The sequence below is a fragment of the Mustela putorius genome, unplaced genomic scaffold (genome assembly GCF_011764305.1).
Source record: "Mustela putorius furo isolate JIRA1106 unplaced genomic scaffold, ASM1176430v1.1 tig00003896_pilon_pilon_pilon, whole genome shotgun sequence".
NCBI classification, from domain to species: domain Eukaryota; kingdom Metazoa; phylum Chordata; class Mammalia; order Carnivora; family Mustelidae; genus Mustela; species Mustela putorius.
Window position 1 is genome coordinate 1,624,016 of NW_025422045.1, and position 14,720 is coordinate 1,638,735.

Here is a 14,720-nt window from a genome sequence, read left to right on the forward strand (position 1 = left end):
ACAAAAACATCAGAATATTGATAATCATTGAAACTAGATGAACCTACATGAAGATTTGTTCCTATAATTGCTCCTACTTTTGTGTATGGTTAACACTGTTAACCATATTATAAAAAGTTCTATGTTGTCACACAATAAAAAGTTAAAATCATGAAAACAAATTCCAGTCCCCTGGAGCTCCATTCCCAGCTGGGGGAGCGATGGGGCTCCCTGTGCGTCCCCCCCTTCAAACGTTTTCATGAAATGACAGGTGCCATACTAGGTGCTTTGAGAAATGAAGACGGTCACGGCACAGACCAGCAGGAAAGGCCAAGAGATAAATGAGAAATTACAAGGCAAGCCCCTCTGCACCCACACACCACACCAGGCTGGGGACCCAAGGCTCTGGGACCTGAGGAGGGAGCAGTTAACTCAGAAGAGAGGGTGTCTAGGAGGACCAACCATGGCGACAATCAGAGAGCATCAGGTCAGAACCACTGGCTGGGTGCCCTGGGGGCCTGTGGGCCCCACGTTGTTGGGGGCTTCAGAGCAGAAGCTGATGCACTGTACAACATCAAGTCTTAGAGCTGCTGAATGGAGCTGAATTCTATTTGAACCCATTTAGAGTCTTGTGAGACAGGAATCAGATGTCTGTTGAGCCATCAGGGCGCTATAAGGTGCCTCCAGCCACTGACTTCATTCTTCTTCGTAGAAATAAATCAGGATTCCCAGACAAGCTACAGTCCCCTATCGGTTCCCTCCTTCCTTCAGTTACCCAGTTGCAAGACATTTCTCATTTCTCACAATTCTGTGGGTCAGGAATTCCGGCAGGACTCTGCTGGGTGGTTCTTCTGCTCCATGGGGTGCTGGCTGGACTCACCCTACCTTCCAGGAGCTCACTGCCTAGTTGCAGAGGCAGGTGAATTAATGCATAGTTACAATGCTACATGATTACCACACTTCAAAGCTTCAATCTTTGGGGAGCCTGGGTGAGTTTGGTTGGTTAAGCATCGAACTCTTGGTTTCAGCTCAGGTCATGTTCACAGGGTCAAGAGATGGAGCCCATGTCGGGCTCCGTGCTCAGGGCAGAGTCTGCTTGAGATTCTCTCTCCTTCTGCCCCTCCCCTTGCTTGTGTGCTCTCTCTCTACATATTTATCAAATAAATAAATAAATAAATAACACCCCCCCCCAATCTCCGGTCTTCATGAGTATGAGTCCTTCCTTGTCGATGAAAGGGTTCTTGGCTAGATAATGTTACTGTGTTAGCCAGCCGAGCACACACAGTCTAGAAAATGTACAGTTTAGTACTTTCCTCCTAGCTCAAGTCCTACCTTCCAAACACAGATTGGCCAGGGCAGGACGAGGTATACATGTTGAGACAACCCCTGTACCCCATTCTGTGCACTGTTTCCCCAGCTCCCTGATGCCTGGAGTCCTGCAGACTCAGCCTACAACTAAGGCTTGAGAGCCACTCAACAGCTCATCTACTAGGGGGCCCCTTCTCCTTCGTGGTTCTCTTTCCTCTAACTTCTCTTCCTCTCCTGGGTCCTACTTCTTGCCAGACAGGGGCTTCACCAGTCATTTGGCATCACTCTAGATGGACAGAGGGAAAGGGGACATCCAATCCCGTGAGCACATTGCCCACATGTTATTCTGCTCCAAGACTTGACACTGCGTCATGAAATGTCCTTTTGTCCTGGCTCGGGGGTGCACACACCCCTGCGAGTGGGTGCGTGTTTGCAGATGGGGGGAGGAGATTTCTCTGAGTCGGGGCTGGGATGGAAGCCCTGCCCCTCTGCTGGCTGTAAATGAGGTGGGGGGCGGGGGCAGGAGGAGAGAGCCCCCCGCTGAATGAACAAGAGCCTGGTCAACCTCCCCCTCCTCAGTGAAGCCCAGCGGAAGTGGCAAGGAAGGCGAAGTCCTTTTAGGAACTAGGGGACTCAGGTAGCTGAGGACCCTAAACAGTTTAAAAGTGAACTTGCATCTCTTATGATCCCATGTGTCAGGAACTCTTGTCCTGCCCTGTTTTGCCACACCTGCTGGGGGGAGGGTTCCAGGGCCCACTAAAGACCCCCAGGCCTTCTTTAGTGCCCCCTCCCCCTGGTCCTGCTTCACTTACGACAGTCCTTCACCCCCACCATACCCTGTCTTCAGCCCCTCTACCTCATGGCCTTTTGACCTGCCCCCCAATCCTTCCCATGCCCAACCCAGATGAGACCCCTAAGTGTGAGTGCATGCTGGCTTCAACCTTGTTCCTGCTAAAAGCAGAAATCATGTTTCTTAGTTGGCTTAGAAAAGGAGGTCAGTGAGGACGTGAGTCTGGGTTGAGCTCATACCTACCATCTCACCTTCCCGCTTCTATGGCTCTGAAGCCAGTCACTGACTCCAGTCCACCCTCGAGGACAAGGGCATGCAGCCACACCTCTTACAAGGAACAGTCTTCACATTTATGTTTGGAATTCTTCTGTGAGGAAGATTTGTCCCTTGTCCCTCATTCCACTCAGTCCTTTTAAATCTCAGCTTCTCATCTGTGAAGTGCAGGTAACAGCTGGCCTCAACCGAGAGGGTTGCTGGGAAGGTTTACCGACTACATGTGGAAAGCACTGAGCACCAGCAAAGGCTAAATCCAATGATCAGGAATGATCCACAAACACATCAAACCACCTGCGGGGGTCGCCTTGAGGTCCACCATAGGGCTCTCGGTGCTGGTCTCCTCCAGACCCAGGGAGCGAAGGGCCTGTGAGCCGCTTGGAGCCGAGCTGGCGTTCGCCTGTTTCTGTCCTGTGAAACCCAGAGAAGAGAAGGGAGGTCTGGAGGTAGAATACCAAAAGCCTGCTGGAGGCATAGCCTTGCAGGCAGAAAGGGAGACAGTCAGGTGGAGAGAGCCCAGAGGGGCTCTGCTGAGACGTGTTTTGTGGACTGATTTGGAAGATTGTAAAAAGCTCGTGGGAATCGAACACCGGAGAAACTATCCTGCAGCCCACTCTTGAGGAGAGCTTTCCTCATTCTCAGAACAGCTCCATGACTGGAAACAACGCTAGCCTAGGGCCAGTTATCTGGATCTTGCTTTCCAGATTTTTCTGCCCACTTGCCTTGTGACCCTGAGCAAATGACTCAACTTGTCTGGGCTTCATATTCTATCTGCATAAATATTGTGAGAAAGCTGAGAGAGAAGAGGACGAGGCCCAGGCCTTAGAGGTGAGGCCCTAACCCCCACTTCTCCCTCTGGCACCCCACTTTTCCTGGCCCAGCCTAATTTCCCACCATGCTTTCAAAGCAAATGCAGCAATCTGGGAGCTTATAGAAGAACCGGGTCACTGTTGGAGGTTTTTCAGAATTCTAGTGTCTGCGCTGCCTATCTCTGCCCTCTGCTTCCTACACAGGCCCCCTTTCCTTCTCTGCACCCACACCTGACTGTCGCCCCACCCCCACGACTGCTCCCTCCTGTTGCTCCCCAGCTGCTGCCAGGGCCACAGGGACCCCTGGGGGGACAGCTTTATGCAGGTCTCAGGGGTGGCCCCTCTGAAGAGGGGATCCTATCCTTTTTCCTCCTTGTTTATGGGTTTTTAAAAAAGATTTTATTTACTTATTTGACAGAGAACATGCAGGAGAGGCAGGCAGAGGGAGAAGCAGGCTCCCCGCAGAGCACAGGCTGACACTCCCCCCACCATGAGGAACTCAATCCCAAGACGCTGGGATCATGACCTGAGCCAAAGACAGAGGCTTAACAGGCTGAGCCACCCAGGCGCCCCTCCTTGTTCATGTTTTGGCAAAGGCAAGCCATGATCAGAAAGGCTGTTGGGACTCCAAGCCTCCGGAAGGGAGGGTCAGCCTCAGGTTTTTCCGCGAAATCACTCATGACCCCGCTGTGGCGTGTTCCTGGACTGACACGGAGCCCTTCTTGCCCTTTCAGGGAGGAAGCGTAGAGTCTGGGGACAGAGATCCCAGGCTGGGAAAGGGCTTTTCAGAGGTGGGGCTGGGGTGAGGCGGATGAACAGTTGATTTTTTAAACCGGCCCTCTCCTGCCTGGGAGGGCGTTCTAGACCGAAGCTGCCTCCGCCGGCTGCTGCCTCAGCGTCCCGGTATAGCCCACTTTGCGAACCCGCTGGCATTTTCCTCCACCCCCAGTTTTCCTGCAGCCCCTGCCCTCCTCCGGCCACCCAAGCCCGAGGCTCCCACCCCTGGCCCCGCCAGCTCTAACTTCCAGCGCTGGGGCGCCCCCTGCTGCCCGGAACTGTTGTGACCTTCGGGCCGAGGGTTCGGTCTGGGGGGTGCTGGTTGAGTCTACCGTCACGTGGACACGACCTTAGTGGTTCTCGATTAAAAAAGAACCTCTCTGTGGCCCACGGGCCGGAACTGTGCTGGGTGTCGGGGAAGACACAGAGTGAGTCTCTGCTGGGTTCCGGCCTGGGGGGGAGAGGTAGCAAAACCACACGCTGTGAGCCTCCCCACCTCCTGCCCCGGAGCGCCACACCCATGCCCCCCAACACGTACACCTGACCCGCCCCCCCATTCAGCCAGCCCCGAGGCTCTGCGCCAGCCTCCCCGCTCCGAAGGGAGACTCCACGCGCCCTTGAGGAGTGGGTCGGGCGAGGCAGCGTCAAGGGCCCTTCCCTGCAGATCGAGCTAAGGCGCCCCGTGCTCTTCTGGCTTGCCCGAGTGGGGCCAGGGGGACTACGCAGCAGCCAATGACAGGGGCCCGGCCGCGTCCCCTTGTGCCACACTCTCTGCCGGGTTCCGCCAAGAACCGAGCCTGTTTTTCCATCCTCCAGGCCTCGTTGACCCCTCCGAGCTCCAAGGGCCCCCACACCAGGACCGGAGCCCATTCACCCATGAGGCTAAGCAGGCTCAGTTCCCCCCCGCCCAGGACACTGGAGGGGCCCCCCGGGAATGTTTTAATTTATTTTAAAATCAGAAGGAAGACAAACGTTTAGGCTTAAAATACTTTGATATAGAATATTAGCACTTCCATCTTTAGAGCAACACGGTTGTAAAATACAACTCTAAATACTATTTTGATGTAGAAAAGGGTCCGTGAAGGCAAAAGTGCTCAGGGCCCCCCCACAGTCCTAATGAACCCCCGGATATGACTGTCCACCTGGGCAGCCATCTGAGGTCCCGCAGAGCTACGGTGTTGGCAAAGGCCAGATTCCTTGAACTTTGCTGTGTTCGGATTCTCTCTGTAGAGCCTCATGTGGAGTCTTTGCTTTTTATTTTCTCTCCTTAATAAAAATGTGTAATGCTTACATTGCCAGAGAACAAACAGAACCCTGGCTTGTGTTTCACATCTTAGGAAATGGTTCTCGAGTACTTTTGGCTATTTCTTCATGTTCCTGGTAGTCACAGGTTCGACCCCCTTTGGAATGGAGGGGCAGTATATCAGGATGTTGGTGGGTGGAGTGAGCAAGTGAGCCCCTCCAGCGCTCCCCCCCCCCCCCCCCCCGCTGATCTATCTGGAATCTTGGCTCTGACTTCCAGAGCTCTTCTTCCAGATCCCAGACCTGCCCCCAGGCCGTCTCCCAGTCCAATAGCTCCGAGGCTTATCTTCTTTTAACAGGCCACCCTCCTAAGTGTCCTCAGCACTGGCCGCCTCAGGGTTCTGGAACCTTCTTCCCTATCCACTTTGTTACCTCCCCCACTATGTTGGTCTGCTTTGGTGTTGGTCTGCTTGGGCTGCCATAACAAAGCACCCCAGACTCTGTGGCTAAACAACAGAAACTTATTCTCCCACAACTCCGGAGGCTGGAATGTGCTGGTGGGTTTGTTTCTTCTGAGGCATCTTTCCCCGGCTTGTTGCTGGCCCACTTCTCCTCTCTGTCCTCTCAGGGTCACCCCTCAGCATATGTGTGTCCCAATCTCCTCTTCTTAGAAGGATGCCAGTCATTGAATTAGGGCCCATCCCAGTCACCTCATTTTAACATAATTACCTCTTCAAGGGCCCTATCTCCAAATACAGTCACATTCTGTGGTACTGGGGGGTTCAACATATGAGTTAGGGGGAATGACACAATTCAGCCCATGATACCCCCCACCACCTCCATCTCCACGTACAGAAATGGTTGACAAAAGGACAGACATCTTTGGGGGCCATAGGGTAGATTGATGGAAACTATGGCTTTTGACAGGCTAAGTGCTGCTGAGGCGTGCCCAGCATGGAGACTGGGAGAGGGAACACTTGTCTGGGAGAGGAGGATGTTCTCCTCAGATGGGTCCATTCGGCAACCCCTTGAAAAGACTGCCTCCCGACGCTAGTGAAATAGTTATCATCAACGGGAAGGACTTAGTGCCCCTTCATCTAAATTGATGGATACTCTTTGTACTCCCATGTAAAAATTACAATAGAAAGTAGCAGCCTTCCATCCCCCAGACCTACCTGGCCCCTGGTGCCTCAACCCAGATATTATTTGCTTTTCCAACCAAAAGTTCAGATCCTTGTTCCAAAAATTATTCAACTGCTAAAACTCCAAATTCATGAATTACATTTACGAAGAATCTCATAAAGAATTATTTCCAGAGGAAACTTTTATAGAACTCATCTATGCATGTCCAGTGCTTGGATTTTTGAACATTCTTGAAAACTTCCTGGGGCACCTGGGCGGCTCAGTTAGTTTAGCATCTGCCTTCGGGTCTGGTTGTCATCTTTGGTTCCTGGGATCCAGCCCAGTGGAGAACCTGCTTCTTCCTCTCCCTCTGCCTGTGCTCTCTCTCACTATTTCTCTGTGTCAAATAAATAAATAAAATCTTTAAAAAAAATTAAAAAAGGATACTAACTTCCAAGGGGCCTCCTGCTCTGCCACTCCCACCCCCAGATTTTTTTGTCCCACTCATTTAGCTGGTGCTTACTCTGAGTCAAGTTCTTCAAAAAGCCAGAAGAGGGGGCGCCTGGGTGGCTCAGTGGGTTAAGCCTCTGCCTTCGGCTCAGGTCATGATCTCAGGGTCCTGGGATCGAGTCCCGCATCGGGCTCTCTGCTCAGCGGGGAGCCTGCTTCCTCCTCTCTCTCTCTGCCTGCCTCTCTGCCTACTTGTGATCTCTCTGTGTCAAATAAATAAATAAAAATCTTTAATAAAAAAAAAAAAGCCAGAAGAGGGATAAAGTGGGGAAAGATTAATCTTTTCCAAAAAGAATTATTCCCAGGATTCCAAAGCCAAATGCAAATTAAACATACATCTATATTTTAAGATAAAATACTGTTTGGCGCTTTCCAAGTCTGTGCTCCCTTCCATTACTACACTTCCAGATCTGTGTTCTGAGCCCGTCAGTTCTGCTAGTAAAGTCAGAAAGAGCCAGAGTCACTTCTTAATCCTACCGGTTCTGGCTGGGCGCCTTTCTGGCCCTCCCTTAACCTGGCCCACATTGCACCCCTCCTCCCCCCAACTTCCCCCTTGTCCTACCCCTTCCCCATCCCTCCCCCTTCCTCCCCCTCCCCCACCCCTTCATCCCCCACTCCCCACCCCCTCCAGGTAGAAGCTGAGGGAGGTGAGGGCGGACAACTCCTGCAGCTGTCTCATCTCCTTCAAAGCAAACCCCTCTGCTCCCATCTCCAGACGCTGACTGGCCTTCAGAGGAACTGTCAGTCCCAGCCTGATGGCCGCTCCGCCCCGAGTTGCTGGTACGGAATACCGGTGGCCCGGAGCTGCCCCAGATGCTGAGTTCAAACCCGGAGTGAGCCAGGCTGTCTGGTGCCTCGCCTTCCCTAACAAAACGAAACACAGTCTCCTCTGCTGCCCCGTTCTCTGGCAGGAAGGGCCTGGACCAGACCGCAAGCCTTTCTGGGAACTCCTGTAAGAGCTTCCCAAGACATCCTGCCTCTGTATCTCACCTCCCTAAGCACACTGCGGGGCCCCTGTTCTCTTCACCAAACCCAATACACTGGGGCAAATTCCGACCCAGAGAGCTGCGTTAGCATACAGGTTCACATTGTCCTCAGGGCCTGGGACGCTCTCCAGAAGCATTGCCCAGGTCCCCTTGGGAGCCTCCAGACGTTGTCGTGCCTGGGCCCACCAACAGGCCTTAGAGGTGCCCTGTGTGGATGAAGAGACACTGAGAGCTCAGCCCCCTCCCAGCCTCTGCGAGGCGCTGCCCCTGGGCCTGCATCTCTTCAGGGGGGAGTGCCAGAGTAACAGGAACAGCAGGAACAGCGCTGCACCAGCCCAGAGGCCCCAGCCCAGGGTCCCACTGTGCTCTGTGTGGTTAGGATGACTCCCCTCCCACCCCTGGTCTTGTCCTCCACCCTGACCCTGGAGCCTCTACTTGGGCCCCGAGCCGCCCCAAGACCCTTGTGAAAATCTTCACGTTAAAAATAAGATTTTTTTTTTTTTTAACGTGGGGGGCAGGCACCTGGGTGGCTCAGTCTGTTAAGCGTCTACCTTCAGCTTAGATCCTGATCTCAGGGGCCTGGGATCCAGCCCTGCATCTGGCTTCCCGCTCAGTGGGGAGCCTGCTCCCCCCCCCCCACTGCATCTGCCTGCTCATCCTCAAGTGCGTTCTCTCCCTCTCTCTCTCCGTGCTCTCTCTCAGATAAGTAAATAAAATCTTAAAAAAGGCGGGGTGGGGGGGATAAAGTCTTCACAAGGAATAGACTTAGTTCCCGGGGGCAGGCGGGGAACAGGCCCCACATTGTTCTTCCACTGCCCGCTTCTTCAGTCTTTCTTCTCAGGCACCTCCGCCCAAAACACACTTATCGCTTCCTTCCTTCCTCACCCACAACAGTCAACGTTCGGAGTCCTGGAGGCTGCAGGCCCGCAGACTCACCCGATGGAGCTCTGTCTGGAACCCAGGGTTAGGCTCCGCTGGGGGGGGCCTCCCTCGCCTGCGCCTGCCGTTCTGTCCTGAGACGTTTCCCATCTCCCGTGGTCCTGATACCCCAGGGCTACCCCCGAGACGCCTGGAGGTAAGTTGACACCAGCCTGGGTTCTCATGGTTTTGATAGCAGAAGTCGGGCAGGAATCACTGCCCCCCGAAGAGGCCCCCACATGAAACCAGTATGCAAACCCTTGCGACCTGAGGGAATCATGAAATCTTGAAGTAGGAGGCACTTTGAAGTTGCCAGCTCCGCTGTGACCCAGCACCCTCCACCAAGGCCCCCCTGCCTCTACCGGCTTGTGGCCAACTAGGGAGACCCTCCTTGCAGTGTGGCTCAGCCTCCCCTCAGAGCAACAGGGCGGTACTAACAGTAACGAAGCATTACGGAACTCTGTGATGGGACAGGCACTCAGGGATATGACAGGGGTGTTGCCAGTGCCCTGTGGAGTAGAGCCAGAGTCTACCCTGCTCGTGGTGGGGATATATTCAACACCAGGAAGAAGAGTTCCTGAAAAGGCACCTCTCTGTGCCTCAGTTTCTCCGCTCATAAACTGGGATAATAAAAATACCTATTGCCTTTCAGAGTTAAGTGAATATATATCTTAAATATTTCACAGATTGCTTAAAAATGTACCTGGTATCTAGTCGGTGCTATATAAATGTTACTATGTGAGTCTATCAGTCAGGGTCCATTCTGGAGCGAAAACTCCACAGTAATTTGAACAGGGAAGTTTTTTTTTTTTTTTAAGATTTTATTTATTTGGGGCGCCTGGGTGGCTCAGTGGGTTAAGCCGCTGCCTTCGGCTCAGGTCATGATCTCGGGGTCCTGGGATCGAGTCCCGCATCGGGCTCTCTGCTTGGCGGAGAGCCTGCTTCCCTCTCTCTCTCTCTGGCTGCCTCTCCGTCTACTTGTGATTTCTCTCTGTCAAGTTAATAAATAAAATCTTTAAAAAAAAAAAAAGATTTTATTTATTTATTTGAGAGAGAGACAGTGAGAGAGAGCATGAGCGAGGAGAAGGTCAGAGAGCGAAGCAGACTCCCCGTGGAGCTGGGAGCCTGATGTGGGACTCAATCCCGGGATTCCGGGATCATGACCTGAGCCAAAGGCAGTCGTCCAACCAACTGAGCCACCCAGGCGTCCCAGAACAGGGAAGTTTTTTCTTTTTTCTTTTTTTAAGACTTTATTTATTTATTTGACAGAGAGATCACAAGTAGGCAGAGAGGCAGGCACGGGTGGGGTGGGGCAGGGAAGCAGGCTCCCTGCTGAGAAGAGAGCTCAACCCTGGGATCATGACCTGAGTCAAAAGCAGAGGCTCTAACCCACTGAGCCACCCAGGCGCCTCTGAACAGGGAAGGTTTAACATAAAAACTTACCAGCTGTAACAGAGGATTGGAGTAACACTAGGGAGTATAAGAAGAGCACATGACAGGAACTGGTAAAAAGCTGCTGGCTGAGGGGGAAGGCCCCCCACACCAGACCTGTTATAGGGGGCACAGCTGGGCCCACTGGGTACCACAGAAGTCACCATGGTGTTGCAGCGGTGGAACTTGCTAGGAATGCGCCATCTGGGGGGCTGGGGAAAGCTGGGCAAGAAGGTGTCAGCCCATAGGCATGGGTTTGCTGATGGTTCTGGGTGCTGTTGGCCGCCACGCGCCTCTGGCCTGCAGTGGGTGTGCGGCCCAGGGTGTGGAAGGGGAAGCTGGACCCAGTGAAGCTGCTGAGGCTGGTCATAGGAGCCTGCGCCTGGGCACCCCAGAGCCACACCCTTTCCTCCTCAGTGTCTCTCCAGTGCCCTCTCCTCACAGAGCTTTGGTGCCAGCTGCCAGCATTGGGGGGAAGATTTACAGGGCTCTTATTTAACTTCACAGAGCAGGCGGAAGGGATAAAGTCAAATCAGAGATGCAGGAAGTCAACAATGGACACAGTGAGCTATTATTATTTTTATTATTTGCATTCTTTACATAAGCCCTTTAGGAAGTCGGGGTCAGAAGGACAGAAATGCTGGAAGAACTCTGGGCTTCACCATGCTGGCTTCAGGGGGTCCCGGGCCACACACAGTGGACTGCACAAGTCCGGGGCTCCTCTCCGCCGGGTGAGGGGGCTTGGACGCCCCTGAGACGGAGGTGAGTGCTTGAGTAGGACAAGGCAAGGCCAAACCAAGCCTTGGGACTATGGATGTTTCCCAAGGCCTAATTTGTGAGTTGGGGACTGCAAAAGAGGCAAGGACCTGAAGGGGTTTGCTGAGGCCAACCTGGCATGGCATCGGGACGCACCTCTGGGGTCAGTTCCTTGTTTTGCCAGAGACAGCAAAGAGCAGGATTGGAGATGGAAGTGTGGCAGGGATCCCATTAACCAGACTTACAAAGGGGCCCCAGAGGGCTGGAAGATGCGGTGACTTTATTGCTCCTTGTGGGGGGAGCAGCAAGGTGTTTGGCTCACATTTCAGTGTGTCCTGTGGCCACCAGAGGACCTCAGAATTCATGCACTCCTCAAAACAGACTAAGGTCCTTAGGAACCGTGCCTGGAACTTTCCTGGGATCCGAAACTGATCTCACTCCTCCACGCTGCTGCAGAGAGTGGCCCATCGACCACCACATCAGCAACGCCTGGGAGCATGTGAGAAAGGCAGACTCTCGGGGCCCCTCCCCATAGAGTGACTCAGAACTCATATCTTTGAACCCCTGAGGGATTTGTGTCCATCAGGGTTCCAGAAACCCCGCTGAGTTCCAGCCATGTAACTCCCCAGTGCAAACGCACATGAGGGTCCTCTTGTTAAAAGATGAACAACCTCAAAACAGCTGCAAAATTCTGTTTTGTTTTTACTGGGGTACAAAATATGCAACATAAAATTTGCTATTTTAACCCTTTTGGGATGCACGATTCAGTGGCATTGACTACATTTGTATTGTACAGTCACTGTAATCCATCTCCAGGCTCTTCCATCTTCCCAAACCAAAACCCTGTAGCCCTTAAATAATAACGCCCCATTCCCCAGCCCCCAGGGCCCTGGCAGTCACCCCTCTATTCCCTGTGTCTATAAGCGTGACTGTTCTCGGTACCCCACATATGTGGAAGCAGGAGGCATTTTCCCTTTAGTGTCCAGCTTATCCCACTGAGCAGAATGTCTTCAAGGCTCATGCAGTGTGACAGCAGAGTGCTAAGCCAGTGTGGCCCTTGTGAGCCCAGGTCAGTGGCTGCCCAGGTCATATGCCCACATGCTACTCTAGAGCAGTGAAAGAAAGAAGACATGTTTGAACAAGTCCCAAGATAACTACTCAGTGTTTCCTCAGAGCAGAGGCTTTGGGATTGTGTGTGTGTGTGTGTGTGTGTGTGTGTGTGCACATTTTTCAAAGCCAAGGATGAGAAACTAGAGAACGTTTTTCCTAATTACATCTATACGGCAACAGGGAAAACAGGGAAGGCATTTTCAAGGTGTGAAAAGGTCAGCTCGGCCTGGAGTTTTCAGTAGGGACCCTGGAGAGAAGAGAGAGGCCATCTCCACGTCACACGTCTGGGGAACACACCGCGGCCCCCTGCTTCCCCCTACTCCTCCACTGAGAGGTCCAAGCCCCAGAGGGGTGGTGTCCCCCATGCTCCCTGTGGACGCTGTAATTTATCCTCGACGAGGAGCTGGACGCAGTGTCGGCGTGTGCATGGAACACCACAGGTCACGTCACAAAGCATGACCCCCCAGAAATGTGGCCAAGGGCACCGAGTCCGAGATTACCTTCCGCCAAGCAAACTGACTTAACCCCTCGCCTAAAATAACGTCATGTGTATGATTTCAGTTTATTCTCAAAATCATCAACGTATTGCTATTTTCAGTAACTGGTGTTGCATTTTACTGACCACTGTCTCTCTCACATGGCAGAAATCTCACCGAAGTAGTAAAATGAAATCTGAACCTCCATCTTTTGAACAAAACAGCTTTATTGTTTTGAGGGCGCGGAGAAGTTTAGGGGAGATAGATTTCGGGCAGGTAAACTCCCTCGGGGTTTTTCATGAAGACCCGAAAATGGTTTATCATCAGCTTATCAGTTACTCTATTGAAATGGAAGATTTTTATGGTTCTGGAAAAGCCTGTTTCTTCTCCACCGCAGTGCTACCTGGTTTTACACCTGCTTTGTTCAGTTGACTCTGACCTCATCACTTCTACCAAAGTACACATCAACCCGGATCCTGCAAAATCTCACACATTTCAAATGGGACGCCTGGGTGGCTCAGTTGGTTAAGCAGCTGCCTTCGGCTCAGGTCATGATCCCAGCGTCCTGGGATTGAGTCCCACATCGGGCTCCTGGCTCCGCAGGGAGCCTGCTTCTCCCTCTGACTCTGCCTGCCACTCTGTCTGCCTGTGCTCGCTCTTGCTCTCTCTCTGACAAATAAATAAATAAAATCTTAAAAAAAAAAAATTGCTGCCTTTCAGTAAATTCTTGATATGTTATCTGGCTTTGTCCCAGGCTCTTAAAATGCTTTTTCAAGAAACCTGCTCGGACCTGTGGCAAGAAGCGACGCTGAGGTTTTCTTTCTGAAGAGGAGTTGCAGAAACGTTGAGGTTGCGACTTCATTCCTTGCCCGAGTTCCCAGGATCCCCACTTCCCATCTGCACCCCATTTACTGGGCAATCCTCCCTCTGCTCCCGGCACGGGGCTGAAGGGGAGGCAGCTCCGGAAGCCTCCACCGCCCTGAGTCATTAGAGCACAAACACAGCCTGTCCAGTGCCCGCTGCCCAGCACGTGACTCCGCTTGGCACGAGGCCCCGTCTGAGTCACAGGCAAGCGGGAAAAACAGGGCCTTGTTTTCCTCATACATGTCCAAGGCTGCCTTCCAACTTGACCACGGCCACAGAAGCACGGAACCCCGCAGCTTCTTGGCAATTAAACGGTTTTCACACTTCTATTTTTAAAAGCCTTGGAAACAAGCAACCTGGGGGCTCAGGGCAGTTGGGGGAATGTCTTTCCAAAGTTCTCCCAGCCAAAGGCCCTGTCCTGGCCGGGGTCCCAGAGTAACTGTGAAACCGAAATGCCACGACCGGGCCCTCTCTCCAAACCTGCTCCTCAGGTGATAAAAACAGAAACACCGGAGGCACCCCGGACCCTCACAGTCTGTTCTGCTTGATGACGCGAAGAACCTTCTGGCCCCTGGGCCCCAAGTGGTCCGGATTGTCGTCCCACTGCTTTGTGTGAAGCTTTTAGAGCTGAAACTCTACTGCAGTGGGTCTCCGGCCTGCTGACTGGGCTCAGAGGTGGAGGGCAGCAGGCAGGAGATTGCTGGGGGAGCCGGTGGGGGGGCACCGGGATCCGCAACTGGGAAGGGAGAGGCAGAGGAGGAGTGGCACTGGGATGCAGTCTGGGCAGACAGTTCTGCACTCTGAGGCTGGGTGGCCCCACAGGGGCAAAGGGGGTGGGGCCTGAAAACCACCCCTTCCTCCTCTTTCCTAGTCAGTCAGGCATCAGGTGTGGCCACCCAGGGATGGGGTACGACTGTGGGTGAGGTGCCTTGTGATGGTGGGGGGGGCAGTGCTGACAACCCAGGCCCTCTTTATGAGCAGCTCCCAGCCATCTGGGGAGTAAGTCCCTCCTTCCTTCTCATGGTGAGACCTGCTCCGTCCATTTTTCTCATCTACCAACTAAAAAAAAAAAAAAGTGAAATTCACATAACATAAAATCATAAAATGAACCAGTTTATTTATTTATTTATTTTAAGATTTTACTTATTTGAGAGAGAGAGAGTGCATGCAAGCAGGGGGAGTGGTAGGCAGAGGGGGAAGCAGGCTCCCCACTGAGCACGGAGCCCAACGTGGGACTCGATCCCAGGACCCTTGGGATCATGACCTCAGCCAAAGGCAGACGCTTAACCGATGGAGCTACCCAGATGCCCCTAAAACGAACCATTTTAAAGCGGCCGATTCGGGGCGCCTGGGTGGCTCAGTGGGTTAA

At 52.9% G+C, this 14,720-nt stretch overlaps 1 long non-coding RNA gene across 1 annotated transcript; it reads left to right on the plus strand.

Annotated features, from left to right (window-relative positions):
- The first annotated feature begins 8,663 nt into the window (after positions 1 to 8,663).
- LOC101677758 lies at positions 8,664 to 13,070 on the plus strand. Its single transcript, XR_201138.3, has 3 exons — positions 8,664 to 8,871; positions 10,751 to 10,907; positions 12,192 to 13,070. It is a non-coding gene; the product is annotated as an uncharacterized LOC101677758 (long non-coding RNA).
- The last annotated feature ends 1,650 nt before the right edge of the window (positions 13,071 to 14,720 follow it).